The 13,909-nt window shown below is 45.3% G+C and overlaps 1 long non-coding RNA gene across 4 annotated transcripts in view; it reads left to right on the forward strand.

Annotated features, from left to right (window-relative positions):
• Positions 1-13,909, forward strand: part of LOC126503675 (uncharacterized) — a 64,634-nt gene that overhangs the window by 34,748 nt on the left and 15,977 nt on the right. For 2 of the 4 annotated variants that reach the window (XR_007592359.1, XR_007592356.1), the window contains exons 3-4: positions 757-5,517; positions 8,593-8,765. This is a non-coding gene — a long non-coding RNA (uncharacterized lncRNA). The remainder of the gene's footprint in view (positions 1-756; positions 5,518-8,592; positions 8,766-13,909) is intronic. The other 2 variants (XR_007592358.1, XR_007592357.1) reach the window with 2 other exon arrangements.

Consider the following 13,909-nt stretch of genomic DNA (forward strand, 5'->3'; position numbering starts at 1 on the left):
TTTTTTTACCGTGGACTAGATGAAGAATTCCCCCGAGCCACAGAGGTTTTTGTACCAGGAGATTAAGTAGCATAGAAAATTACAGCCCTGCATTTGTGCTGTCTGAGTTAAGGCGGCGTCAGCATTCCTATTTTAAGCCATTATTTCCAAGGTGTGAGCTTGCCTGGGACGTACGAATTCTGCCCGAGGATCACACGTGCACATGAGTGGTCTATGTGGGCTGCGGCATCTCTGCACCAAGCCCCTGGCCCCTCTGTAGAAGGGATGGGTCATTGGACCTGGCTTTTATTATTATTCCAAAAGACAACAGATGTTTAAAAATCTACCGTTGAAACCTGTAATGATTTTTTTTCTTTTAAAAATGCTGCAGGAAGGTTTGTAGCCCAAAGGCTTCGTGACAGGCAGCACAGCCAAGGTGACAAAATGCGCTCTTATCAGCTCTTATCGATCACTCAGGCCAATGGTCTGAGAGCCGGGACCTGGAAGCCATAGGTCTCTGTGAAGTTATAATGCTTCTAAAGGGCATCTGCATAATAAATATATATTTTCAAAATTGTTTGGCAGACAGAAAACAACACCTCCCTGAAAGGCCAGCTGGCTGAGGTGGATGATAATGGGGCCAAAGTGCCTGCCACACTACTGTATTCTAAATATGCCCCTTGCAGTCATAAGCGAGGGGTGGTGGTGGTGGTGGGGTCGTGAGCATCCGTGGAGGTTTTTCTACAGCCCCGATTCTCTGTGGTCTTTTCCCCACAGTGGCTTCGATAGCAACCTGGATGTAATAGGAATTATTGATCGTCTTTGAGAGATGAAAAACTGAGTCTTCTCTAGGTGAAGCTTCTCCTTGGGTACCGGGATGGTGAGTGCCGAGGACAGCCTCATTCAGAGGGAAGCCCGCAGTAGTTCTACTCCAGCCCACACGTCTCTGCTTACGAAGTGATTGCATTCCTTTTCGGTTCCTATTTGTGTCTGGCCGTGCTACGCGGTCTCCTCATCGACGGAGGGAGGGCAGCTTCTGACTTTTGGGGTTGGGAAAATGGCTCAGCATGGAGCCTAACCAGAGAGAGCACACGGGGATGCCGAGGCCACTGTCGCTTTGACGTGAGTCACAGAGCGGGAAACAGAGCCATGGTGACACGGAGCGACCATACCTTCCGGTGGGTAAGGGACTTGTGCCACAGAAGCCCTCCTTCCCTCTGGTCCATTAGGTGGAAGAATGGAATGCATACATTGATTTTCCAGCCAATAAGCAGACAAAGACCAAGAAGGAAAACAGGCATGGAAAATTGTGTGTCGATACTTAGAGAAACAAGGTGATTGCAGTAATTGAGCAGAACCAAAAGAAGTCACACAAGTAATTATGAACTCTTCTTAGGGTATCCGTGCCGATCTGATTTCCCGATTTTAAAACGGGCTGGGTGGGAGTCTGTAGACCCCCAACCTTCATCTCAGACCGACCGAATTCACGTTAGGTAGATTAGCAAGTCTCTCCAAGGAACAAAAAATCATATTAAGAGTTTTAACAAGAAACCCATTTGTAATAGTGGCCCAGCGTTTCACAAGACCAGGGGCTCCTCATGGCTGTCATGGTACCAAAAGATCCCTTACTCTTTTGTGTCGCCAAGATGGGGAAAAGACATTCATTCTGGAAAGGACTTAACCTTTGCCAGGGAAAATGAGAGGGAGAGAGGGCAGAAGAATGGAAAAGGGAGGCCAGAGCGTGGGAGGGAAGGGTGAGAATTCAGAGGATATGTATTTGAGAGTAAGGAGGAGAAAGAATTCAAGTGTGTGTACCTCACACACAGAAGTCCCCCAGCCACAACCCCATGTGCTCCTGAAGGTTTAGAGAGAGGAGGGATCCCAGGGGAACTGTCTTTGTGTGCTTGGTGATAGCCCAGACACTCCTGCACTCTCAGTGAAAGGGATCCTACTGCGATGGACATCGGATTTTCCCATATCAGGCAGGAGGGAGATGACAATGTGGTCCCCTAGCCAGTCAGAAGCAGAGCAAGGTTGATACCTGCCCCAAACTTTGTTTTCATTGTGTTGCAACATTCAATGGCAACGCCACTGTCCCGGGTCGGCTGGGACAGTAAAACCAGACAAGACCGCAGATTTTAAGCCCCTTGAACACAGACTTGTAGCTAATCCATGCTTAGAAATGTTAGTGTATCTTCAACCCCTCATGAAGCCGTAAGCATGTGTGCAGACTAATGCCTCCCAGTTAGTTACCAAGCCAGGCTTACTTCAGACGTTTGTACTTAGGGAGAGAAAGCATTTTTTTTTCTTTAATAGGAGAAAAACTTTAATTTTATGAAATAGCCTCTAAGAGACTCTCCGATGTTGCTGAGAATTGAGTTCTCGGTTCCATTACAAATGAAAACAATAGAAACTGCTGGCCAAGGCGGCGCAATCAATTACAGGTGACTGTCGGGAGTGGTATTTACCGGGGAAGCAATCGGGAAGCACAGCAATATTGAAACACAGTGGGAGTTGCATTGTTCCTTAATGCCTCTGGCCCTCTGGATACATACAGATGTGTACAGATGTGCGGGATACGGGTTTCTTTAAAGCTCGCTCTCCTAGCTCCTGAGGGATTTCAATTCATCTCCATACTGTGCAGGTTGTTCTTAGTAGAGTGTGTGCCTTAGGAGTCGGGGACAGCGAGGCTTGGGATGCAAAGGCGGATCCTGTTGATGCACAGGAAACACACTGAAGCTAAGTAGAGCTGTGTAAATTAACACCATCTGGGTTAATAAGGCCGATGTTGACAGAGTTTAAAATTGCTTCCTCAATTAAAGAGCCCGGGGAAATCTATATGTTTGGGTCTCAAGGAGGACACACCAGAGAGTGCTAAAGAGTCTTTGTTTTGCTAAAAATAAAGAACCCAGGGCTTTACTTCACACATTTTGAGAGGAAGGAGTTGGTGTGAAATAACCTGAACCAATGGGACCCCACCCCTGGGCCTTCGCAGCAGCAGACTGTCGAATAGACAGGCTACATTATTGCTTTGGCAGACTGACACAGCTTTGGCACATTCCTCTGCAAGGATTGGGAAGATGCTCATTTCCTTAGCCCCAGGGCTCCGGGCCTGCTTTGTATTCAGCCTTCATCATTCTGTTCTATGATCACTACTATTCCATTTTACAGAGTAGAATGTTGAGGCACAGAAAAATCAAGAAGCACCCTGCCACATGGCCAGGGAGTGGTAGTCTGTAGAAGGGTGTGCTTCTGTGCTCACACCCAGGCATGCTGGGGCTCTAGACTTTACAGCTGGGCCCAGTGGGTCTCCGCTGACTCTGTACCATCGTGACAACAGTGTAGCACGGTGTTCGGCCCACATCATTGGCATTTCTCATCACAATCCTGGCTGGGGCTAGCCTGGTCTTCTATCTCCCGTTAGTATTCCAACTAACAGAAAGTTTACTTGACTTTACACAATTAAGTTTTGGATATAAATATCAACAGTTAATTCATGGAGAAGCTTTGTCTCCCACAATACTATACTAAAATAGTAACCTAGACTGTTCTTCCTTTGAACATGAGTTGGAAGGTCCAGTCCTCCTTGGAGTCATCTTCCCAAGGTGACCCTCATCTGAGAGCATCTTCCACAATCTCCAACACCCTTAGCCTGCTGGCAGCTTTTGGAACTGGCTGTTCACATCTTTCTCCATGAAGAGGAAGACCCCGTTTTCCTCATCGTGACCCATCATTTTTTTCTTCATCTGTTTTTACTTAGTTATCCCTACTTCTGGGTCTGCAGCTCAGGATCTGGGGTCAACTCGGAGTGCTTAGGGTTTTAGAGACCCTGGGGCGCTATGTGTAAATCTGATGAACATACTTCCACATGGATGGGAAAACAAGGTCTATGACTTAAATCAGATTATCAAAGAGGTCATATGCCTCCTGGAAAATTTAAATTATGTGGCACTGTGGTGGTCTGAAAGAAAATGGCTCCCAAAGGGTGTGGCACTACTTGGAGGTGTGGCCTTGTTGGGGGGAGTATGTCATGGTGAGGGTGAGCTTTGAGGTCTCTTTTGCTCAAGCTTTTCTCAGTGTGTCACTCAGTCTACTTCCTGTTGCCTCTGAGTCAAGATGTAGGACTCTCAGCTCCAGCACCGCATCAGCCTGTGTGCCGCCATGTTCCCCATCCTGATGATAATGGAATGAACCTCTGAAACTGTAAGCAAGCAAGCAAGCAATTAAATATTTTTATTGATAAGAGTTGCCACGGTCATAATGTCTCTTCGTAGTAATAAAAAAGCCGCAGGCGCTATGAATTTCCATAGGGTGAGAAGGTTGTTCCTAAGATACTTTGAGTCCTCTCTATAATCTTGGCTCTATTTCATAAGTCACACTCCACTTGGTTTTTCGTTATGCAAGGTAGTAGAATAACAAGATGGCGGGGCACTGCCTACTTACAAATTTTGGACTCCAATACCATGAGAAACTTTTGTGGAGAATGTCTACATGTCCATTGCGTTCCAAAAGTACAGATTGCCCCATCTTTTCTTCATAGGTTAATTTTCAAACACTATTTATAAAGTTATTACTTTTAGTGGGCACTCCAGTCAGAGATTTGTAACTGTCACATTAAAATGAAGATTGCTGACTTAAATATTGCGAAGATCTACTGAAACTGGACTTGCGTGAAAACACATGCCCAAGCTAAATGTGCTTTCAGGTGAGCCAGCGTCTCCCTATCGCCTCTTCCGGCACCCTCCTCCCCTGTGTACTTTCTTATTGTTCTCACGTATTTTTCCACCTTAGAGAATCACATTTCTCCTACCCAGTCATCTCATTCTTGTAGGCATCCCTGTCACCCTGTTCTGCAGCTGTAAGATTAAAATCCTAGAAGGGGAGAGGGGGAAAGGACTGTGTTCCTGAGGTTAACTCCACAGGCTAGGAGTCTAGAGGGCCCTCAGCTGCAACCTGTTGTTGAGCTCCCAGCTCAGCCTTTCTCACGCCTCCTGCCCTGCAGGGGAAGCTGTGGTCCTCCCATGGGCATTCCCCAACTCCACACACTTGGAGCCCACAAACAGGGTCTGAGCTTCGGATATGAAAGTGAGAGGAATCTTTTTGTTCCAGGCACTTGGTGGGGTCAGACTGAAGCCAAGAGTCCAGCTGAGAAGGCTGATATCTAGCTGCCCTTCCGGGCCTGCTGTGTTTCCCGCCTCCCATATTCCTAGGGCGCCTACCCAGCCAGTTTTCCTACCTGCAGCTGATCTAGGAAATTCAACCAGAAAGGACACTGTCTGCTGAAATCTTGAAAACAATTGCAGTTTGTGGCTAAGCAGCTCCAGTTTTGTGATAGAGTAAGGGAAAACCAGAATTTAAAACAGCATTATAAAGTCTCGGGGCCCTTTCGTTACCAGGAATACCGATATTCTAGAAATGGCAAGAAAATGCACGCAGCTCCCACGGAGTACCGTATTGAGGATGACTCATGTCACTTTCAATTTTCAGAGGCCAGTAAACGGCAGCGTGAGGAAGCGGCCAGTAGCATCAAAAGCAACGGTCAGTGTCACCACGATTCTTGGAAACTGGAGGTCTGGCTCAGCAGGCAGGGCCCAACGAGACTAGAGGTAGAACAGGAGCATGGTACATCGGGGTGGGATTGGGAGCTGGCCTTTTCCAACTGGGGGGGGGGAACAGAGGTGGTAGCTTAGAAGTGCTGAACTGAGTGTTTCTTGTGGGCTTGGGGTATAGGAACAGTAGCTTTCTTAGTTGTTTGAAACCTGAATCTTTCGGGTGGAAGAGATGCTGACTTGATGTGTTAAAGAGGCAGATGGTAAGCGCGGGGTCAACTGGTCCTCATATGAAAGGCATGCTATTGGACAGATTATCTTCTTTAGAAACTAGCTGTCTCTGGGATGGGGTGGTCTTTCCCAGAAGTCCCTAAGACTCCACAGCAGGGCCTCAAAAGCACCAGAACGAAATATAGTTAATACAACTGGCTCTGTGATGCATGAATGCCAAGTAGTCAGATGCAGAACCCTAGAAAACAGAACAAGCTCAGGGGCTCAGGGGCGAGAAGGCTGTGCACAATTATGAGGTCTGCAGGAGTTCAGGACATGTGGCAGTTACCATGAGCATCCCTCCTCTATTACCTGCTTTTTCAAAGCCCGGTGTGGCTGCTTTCTGGAAGCCTCCCTTGACCCATGAGTCTTGACTAGGTGTTCTCTTCCAGCACCTCTAGAGACATCGTCTATGTCATTGTGTTTCTTAAAATGCTTATGAAAGTCATTGAGGCACAACTGGATTCTGTATAAACCGACAGCATGATCATAGTCTACGGTATGGCTAAGAGAAGGTTTTTATTGTAGTTATGAGACACAGTGAGAACAGCCAGAGACATCTGGAAGAGTCCAGAGAAGAGAGAGAGAGCACAGACTGATAAGGAAATAGATTGGACATGGTCAAGGCTATCTGAGAGGGAGGGGGGAAGAGCAGAGGATAGTGAATAGTACACTCATGTGCACGTGTGTACACACACAAGAGAGAGAGAGACAGAGAGGGACAGAGAGAGACAGAGACAGAGACAGAGAACAGCCAGAAGCATCTGGAAGAATTCAGTGCAGGGAGAAAGCAGACTGATAAAGAAGTGGACTGAACATAGCCATCAGACTGGACATGGACGGATGGCCAGGGCTATCTGAGGGGGGGGATAGCAGAGGATGGAGAATAGAGAACACAGGGAGGGAAGCAGGAGCACAGCACACACGTGTGTATGTGTGCACACACACAGAGGAGGAAGAGGAGAGAAGGAGAGAGAGGGAAAGGGGCAGAGGGAGAGAGGGAGAAGGAGAGAGAGAGAGGGAGAGAAGGAAAGAATGTAAGAACAGAGCAGGCTTATCAGGAGAATGAGTAGCTGGGGGAGGGACGCTTATAAGCCAGAGGTGGTTTAAGGTAGAAGACCAGGTGAAAAGCCAGACCTCCCAACATGGACTCTGAACCCTGGAGCAGGTACCTGTGCTTCTTGAGGGGCCCAGAGGCCAGCATGTGCTTTGATATGTTAATAGGCACCACAGATGACCATATGTCCTTTCTGCCAGAAATAAGGGAAAGGACTCCTTTTGCTAGATGGGAACTGGTTTCACAAGTTCCTGGGGAATGCTGGCTTTTATCTAACCACAGGAAATCCTCCTGTAGTCCAGGTTGAGTTCATTTCTGGATATTTATGCTGTCCTTTGAAGTCAGAAGAGTAGGAGTTGCCTTTGTCTGTAGCAGGCACACACACAAATGCACAATGCGGTAGGCGTTGACTGCTGTAAAGCTTCACCACAGGCCTGAGAAGTATCATATCCCTCACCTCAGCATCTTCCCCTATGCCCTTTGTAATCCTTCTTGCCCGTCCCTTCATTATCGTCTCCATTCCTGGTCTCTCCAAACAAACACACATCTGCTTTCTGTCTGTATAAACTTGGCTTGAATTTTTGAGGGTTTAATTCAACTAAAATAGTTTGCTCTGTGTTATTTCATCTGGATTCATGTACTTGTTTCAGTTATGTTGAGATGAGTCATCATTGGTTCATTCTTCTATATACTGAGCAGTATTCCATTGTGCGCATGTACCACATTTTGCTTATGTATTGCCCCGTTATGGATATTTGTACTATTTCCAGTCTGGGGAATAACGCATAAAGCAGCAATGAGTATTTGTATGCAAGTTAGGAGAATGAAGCCATAGCCATAGGAAGAGGAAAAAGCAATTGCAAGGTATTTACCTAGGGAGGGGGAGGCGGAGCTTGCATTCGGACTGTGTGAAGAATACTTAAGCTTCAGTAACAGGAAAACAAGCTTCCTGATAAGGAAATGGGGAAAAGATTTAGAGAGGAATGCCATGGAAGATGCTAAGGTGAAGTTAAGTGTTTTCTTCTATTGGGCTCCACCTTATTTTGGGGGCAGGCTGTCTCAGGGAAGACAGGACTCACTGTTTCAGCAAGACTTGCTGGCCGATAAGCCCCTGGGCTCCTGTCTCCTCCTTTCAGTGCTGGGGTTAGAGATGTGCACTATATGGCTGGTGCCTGGCTTTCTCCCCTAGGTTTTGGGGATCCTATGTAAGAACCAGGTCCTTACACTTTGTACACTTTACCCACTGAGTCATTGCCTTAGCCCCTTGGCTGCTCCTTTTACTAGAGTACAGGCATAAGGAGGCCGAGCTCAGGGAAATATTTAAAATCTTATTTAAAAATATATGTATATTCCTGGATTTAAAGCAAATCAAGCAGGGAGTCATTAGTCTAGGGTTGTGTCTATACCCAAAATCCTTGTAAGAAACCCAACATAGGAGCATTGCTTATATCTGACTCATTTGGAATCAAGCATCAACTTGTGTAGAGCCAAGCAGCCCATTGCTTATCAGCCAGAGCCCTGCTGCTGGGAAAAATCTGGCCATAGAGGGCATATCTAGGTAAGGTAAATACTCGCTTTAACTGGTAAGAAATCTCTTCCCCTATGAGTTCAGCCTACACAGCCCCCTGGTCCGGCTGTTGGAGTGGGGGCTCTCTGAACCTATTATGGCTTTGAGTGCTGCCCAATGCCTCATTCCAAAGCTCTGTTGACTTCTGTTTGATTGATTTTTCCCTAAAGGTTTTGTCTTATGTAAGCATCAAACTGAGAAGTTAACTCCCATGAATGAAGATGAGCAGCAGAAACTATTCTGGAATTCAAGCATCGCCAGGGATGACCACAAGCGGAAGACAGAGGCGAGAATACTGTCATAGTGTCTTTCCAGCTTTGCTACGATTTTCTTTGAATTTCTGGTAAGAGATTTTCTAGGGTTCCCTCCAGAGACTCAGCGCACTACTTTTCTCTCCTCTTCCCAGACCACAGTGAGCATCTGTAGGTCATCGCCTCCCGGGGGAGGCTCTTGCTAGCTAGTTTTATATTGATGTGTGTATATGAGAGAATGAGTCATTTAAAGATAGACTCTACTTCTGATTTATTCTTGTCCCCTCCCCACAGCCTCTCAATTTGCATATATAACTTAATATGTTGGTTGGATGAATTATATACAGTTTGATGCACTATATATGATCTTGTACTCTCAAGACATTTAAGAGTTAAGACATCAACTCTTTCCGTCTTTATCCAGTTTATCAGAGTATCGTTATTATTTTTAGAACCGAGCACTAAAAGCTTTAAAGCAAAGTGTAAGTGCTGTTTCCCCAATATACATTGTTCCGTTGTAATTATGTATTCCTTCTCTATGTTAATTAAGTATCTACTCCATATAATACTTACATATAATTAGTAGACAAAATGAAAAGGCTTTGGGAAGTGCATTGCTAACAGGCAAGTACATGTGATAGAACACCTCTCAGGGAGACTATTTGTCAACTTAAAATTTGCTCCTTTTTATTTTGTATTCTTTGAAATTAAAATATAATCAAATCATTTTCCTCTTTCCCTTTTTTTTCCTCCAATTGCTTCTATGTGCCTTCCCCCTTGCTCTCTCTCAAATTCCTGGTCTCTGGCCTCTTTTTTCTTTGTTATACACACACATTTATACACACACACACACACACACCCCTCTGGTATCCATATTTCTATGAACTGACAAAAATAAAAGGTCTACTGGGCTCTCCTATGCTCTTAAAGATTGTGCTATGTCTCTCCTGATTAAATAAGTGACATAGTCTTATATCTGCTTTTTCCTTTCAGACAGGGCCTTGTTAAGTAGCACAGACTGTGTCCGAACACCACATATGTCCCTCCTGTCTTAGCTTCTCAAGGCCTGGGATGATAGGTGTGTGTCACCACAGTTGCCATTCTGAGATTTCACTTGTCAATTTAAATGCAACGTTAATGTCTAGCATGAGATGACAACGCAGTTCTCCTGCTATTGGTGATTTAATTTAGTTGCATGAATGGGATGAGAGTGAGTTATCAATACGACATGGCTGATGCGTTTATCATAAAGCCTTTTTCTCTCTGTGTAAGATTACTTTCTTATTTATGGATATTGCTTAATTGCATTTGGAAAAAATTTCCAAAATGGTGTGCCATATATTATACCTCCAGAAATGCATGGGTATTTTAAAGAAAATGTAATGGCTCTCAGAAATGGACTTGATTGTGCGTCAGTTCCATGGTTGTGTGAAGAGCGAGGTTGGATGGATGGCTACCAATTCAGTCCTTGACACTGGCTAACGATCATCTTCTTGTTGTGGGTGTTTTATTTCCAATATTTGCTTATTAAATAAAGCAGAAGTTTAAATATAGCAGAAGACTAATAATTCCTTGCTGCAGTCGGTGTTCTGGAGAAGTTATAGGCACTGATTAGGAATCAAAAGAATCCTGTAATTCTGTGCCCTAATTTTTGCATCAAAGCTTTCATTTGGCACTTAGATATTCTTAATTATGTGGAAGTATGACCAATAATATCTTGATTAATTAATTTTTCCGGTTTATGACTTTTTACTGCTTGTAATGTTGCTGCCCAAATTTCCTGAAAAAAAAAAAAAAGGAATTGAAGGGATTTAGTGTCCATCTCTCAGTTAAGCACAACTATCTAGTTCCTAATCTTAGATTTTTCCTTCATTCAAGTTAAATAGCTTTTTAGATCCATGGTTAGAGAGGTGCAGCTCTAATAAGGAGAAGTGAAATTGCAGTCATCAAGGTGGCTTCCATTCTTAATATGAACAGAAAAAGATGCAAAGGAAATGAGGCAGAAGGAGGCAAGATCTGCCCTTCACCTTACTTTGGAATAGGCTGTTGGGATAGATGTGTGAAGCTATTAGTGTTTTCTTCATTCTTCCTGGAGATCTCTCATCCATCCACCTGCCATCTGTCTCAGCGTCACCTAAATCAGTGCTAACCTTCGGTTGTTTGCCTCTCTGTTCTAATACCCGTGCTTTTACCCCTTGCTTCTTGATTCTGGGGTTAGAGCAGATTAGCCTGCCACCTTGGGGAGCTAACTCACCCTTAGATTTTGTCACCAGGAGGGGAAAGGCTTAGGGAGACCCTGCAAGCAGGAGCTTTCCCTCACTGCTCTTCTTGTCCCCCTTCTTCCGTGAGTGAGAGGCCTGTTAGTCTACTTCAGATTTCCCCGTTTCTCTCCATAGGCCCTTAGTAGGAAGCTCCTTGCAGAAGAGCTGCCATCTGTTGTTACCCCAGTGACGTGTTTCCTACAGGGCTTCAGCTCAGGGCACACCAGCACAGTTTGGCATCACCAGATACGTTACTTGCAGGTCATCCTCGGCCCACAGTACCCTGTGCAGTTCTCCGCCATTCAGCAGGTCTGGTTTCCCACTCTTCAGTTAGGAGTCAGCATTATTCTTTGCTGAGAGTTGGCACTCTCCTGTAGTGTGTTAGTTTCTCATTCCCCTTAGGGGTATATTGGCTTCTGACATTTCTAGGAGCGCTTTATAGTTCATTTAGTAGTTAATCTCATTTTACTGGCCAAGATGCTTTCATCTAACTTTTTCTATTCAAATTCCTACTGTGGTTTTTGGTCTTTTTCCCCGATTAGACTCTGATTAATTCGATAACAAATAGTCCATGCACTCTGGTTTGGTGCCCAAGTATGAGACTTTCATGTAATTCAGGTTTTCATCGCTATGAAAAGTACAAGAGAGAGCCGGGTGGGTGGTGGTGGTGACGCACACCTTTGATCCCAGTACTGGAGAGGCAGGCGCAGGTGGAATCTCTGTGAGTTCAAGGTCAGCCTGGTCTACACAGTGAGTTCTAGGACAGCCAGGGTTACACAGAGAAACCCCATCTAAAGAACAAAACAATAACAACACCCTCCCCGCCCCGAAAAAAACTCCACAACCCTAAAAAAACAAAACAAAACAAAAACACAAACCAAGCCAACCAAACAAAAAGTATAAGAGAGAAACAAAGAACAGAACACTTATTTAGGCTCACAGTTTCAGACGTTTCTGTCCATGGCTGCCTTGCTCCATTGCTGTGCCTTGCGATGAAGCAGGGGCGTGTGACAGAAGAAAAAGCTGCTTCTCTTGTGGCAGCCAGGAGGCCCCAAGGCAGGGTGCAACCCTTGCAGCCCCAGTCAGGTTATATCATCCGCAGTTCCACCATCTCCCAAATGTTTGTTCAGACTTTGAATCCATCAATGGATTAGCTCCTTGATGAAGACCAAGCCTTCATAAACCATTCAGTCCCTCAAACCCCAGCCTTTGAACACTGCTGGCATTTGAGACTCCGCCATTAATAGGTGAGCCTCTTGTGGTGACATTTCATAGGCAAATCGCCACATTTACTGGAGAAGCCGTAACAAAGACACTACTCAGGACAAAGTTCTTTTCCTCAACGTCCCCTCGATTCCCATGTAGTAAAGGGGTAAGCGGCTGGGTATGACGGGGAAGAGCTGTGACGATGAGGGACGTGAGGGAGGATAGAAAATGTTCTGGGTAGGGAAATTTTCTTGAAATGAAAAGCTAGTAGAAATTATTTAGCGGAAGAGGAGAGACTGTCCCAGCAACTGCAGCAGCTTGTGCTAGATTGGGACCGAAGAAGGTGATGCGAAAATAAGCGAAAGAGGAGCCCAAGCCTGCCGCAGTCTCAGAGCTGCAAATACTATGGGGGGCTGGGCACCTGGGTCTCCTCAGGGGCCTGGCAGGTCCTCATCCTATCTGGTGAGGCAACTTCCCTGCCTGGAGGTTTTTTTTTTTTCCCCCCTCCCAAGGTTTTTGGGTTGTTAACCCTTCAGTTTGCCTAGGAACTGGAGTTAGACTTAAGAATGGCGTGGGATAAAGACCACAGTATGGAAAGCTGGTGGCTGGACAGAAGAAGAGAGAGGAAAACGGGCTAGTTCTCAAATGAACTCAACCCCATGAGGAGTCCCGGAGCTTCACCGGTTTCCCCAGGGAAGACTGAGGGGCTGATAGCAAAGAGAAACCAGAGTGTACATAATTTAGAAGGGCAAATCTTACTTCTAAACTACTCTAAAACACACGGGGTGCTTAAAAAGAACCTGGGCACTCTGGTTTGAATGCCGATGCTTCGTTCGGTGGGTTAGTTGTGGATACCTACAATTTTAGCACTCGGGGGTCGGAGGCAGGAAGATCATGGATTAAAGGACAGACTTGGCTGAATAATGAAACCCTGTTTCAAAACAAAACTGAAATTCATGTGCTGGAATCTAATCCCATGGGGACTGGGATCGCTTAAGCGATCAAGGCCTTACTCTCCTGAAAAAAGACCCGAGGGAGTTCCCATGGTCCTTCATGAAGGCATAGCTCGAGGTTACGTCTCCTAAACCATCATCACCAGAGGCCAAGCTGCTGGCTTCTAGTCTGATGGACTTCCTACCCTCCAGAGCTTGGAGGGATACTTCTGGTCCTGATGCTACCTGGTTTGAAACAGTTGCTCTGTCGTCCCAGGTGGACTAAAGCAGTGGGCTAAAGGGACAACCAATGACGTCAATCTTTGGGGGCACAGTTAAAGTTGTCCAGGTGATTTCAGTGTGCAGGAAATTTTGTGAATCGTTGATCCGGAGAAACAAAACCCTGGAAGTGTAGTAGGACGAGTGTTAAATAACCAATTACCAAGCAAGCCTAATGTTAGAGAACGTTTTTCGAGCGTGAGGATTGCTTCAGCTGATCTTCAGGGCAGGTTGCTATGTGAAAATCACACAGAATTCCAAATGCAGACGTCTGGCATTTTCGATGAGCAAAGCGTGGTTAGAGGTGGCAAATGTTTCTATGTGCATTTCCTTCAATGTTCACTTAAGAAAAGGGTGTCGTCACCGTGGAGCTAGGCAAATGATTAGAACCGAGAAAATAATCACAACATAGAACTAGCTAATGGGTCTTTACTTTAGTTTAAAAAAATGACTTCAGAATAAACAAATATTTGCCTAGTAAATAGATGAATGAATGACCTCTTCATAATTAGATTCCAATTAAACAAAAATAAAGGAAGCATATCTGCCACCTCTTAA

The sequence above is a fragment of the Alexandromys fortis genome, unplaced genomic scaffold (assembly GCF_014885135.2).
Source record: "Alexandromys fortis isolate MF-2015 unplaced genomic scaffold, M_Fortis_MF-2015_v1.1 scaffold_2_26212498_36691700, whole genome shotgun sequence".
Lineage (NCBI taxonomy): Eukaryota > Metazoa > Chordata > Mammalia > Rodentia > Cricetidae > Alexandromys > Alexandromys fortis.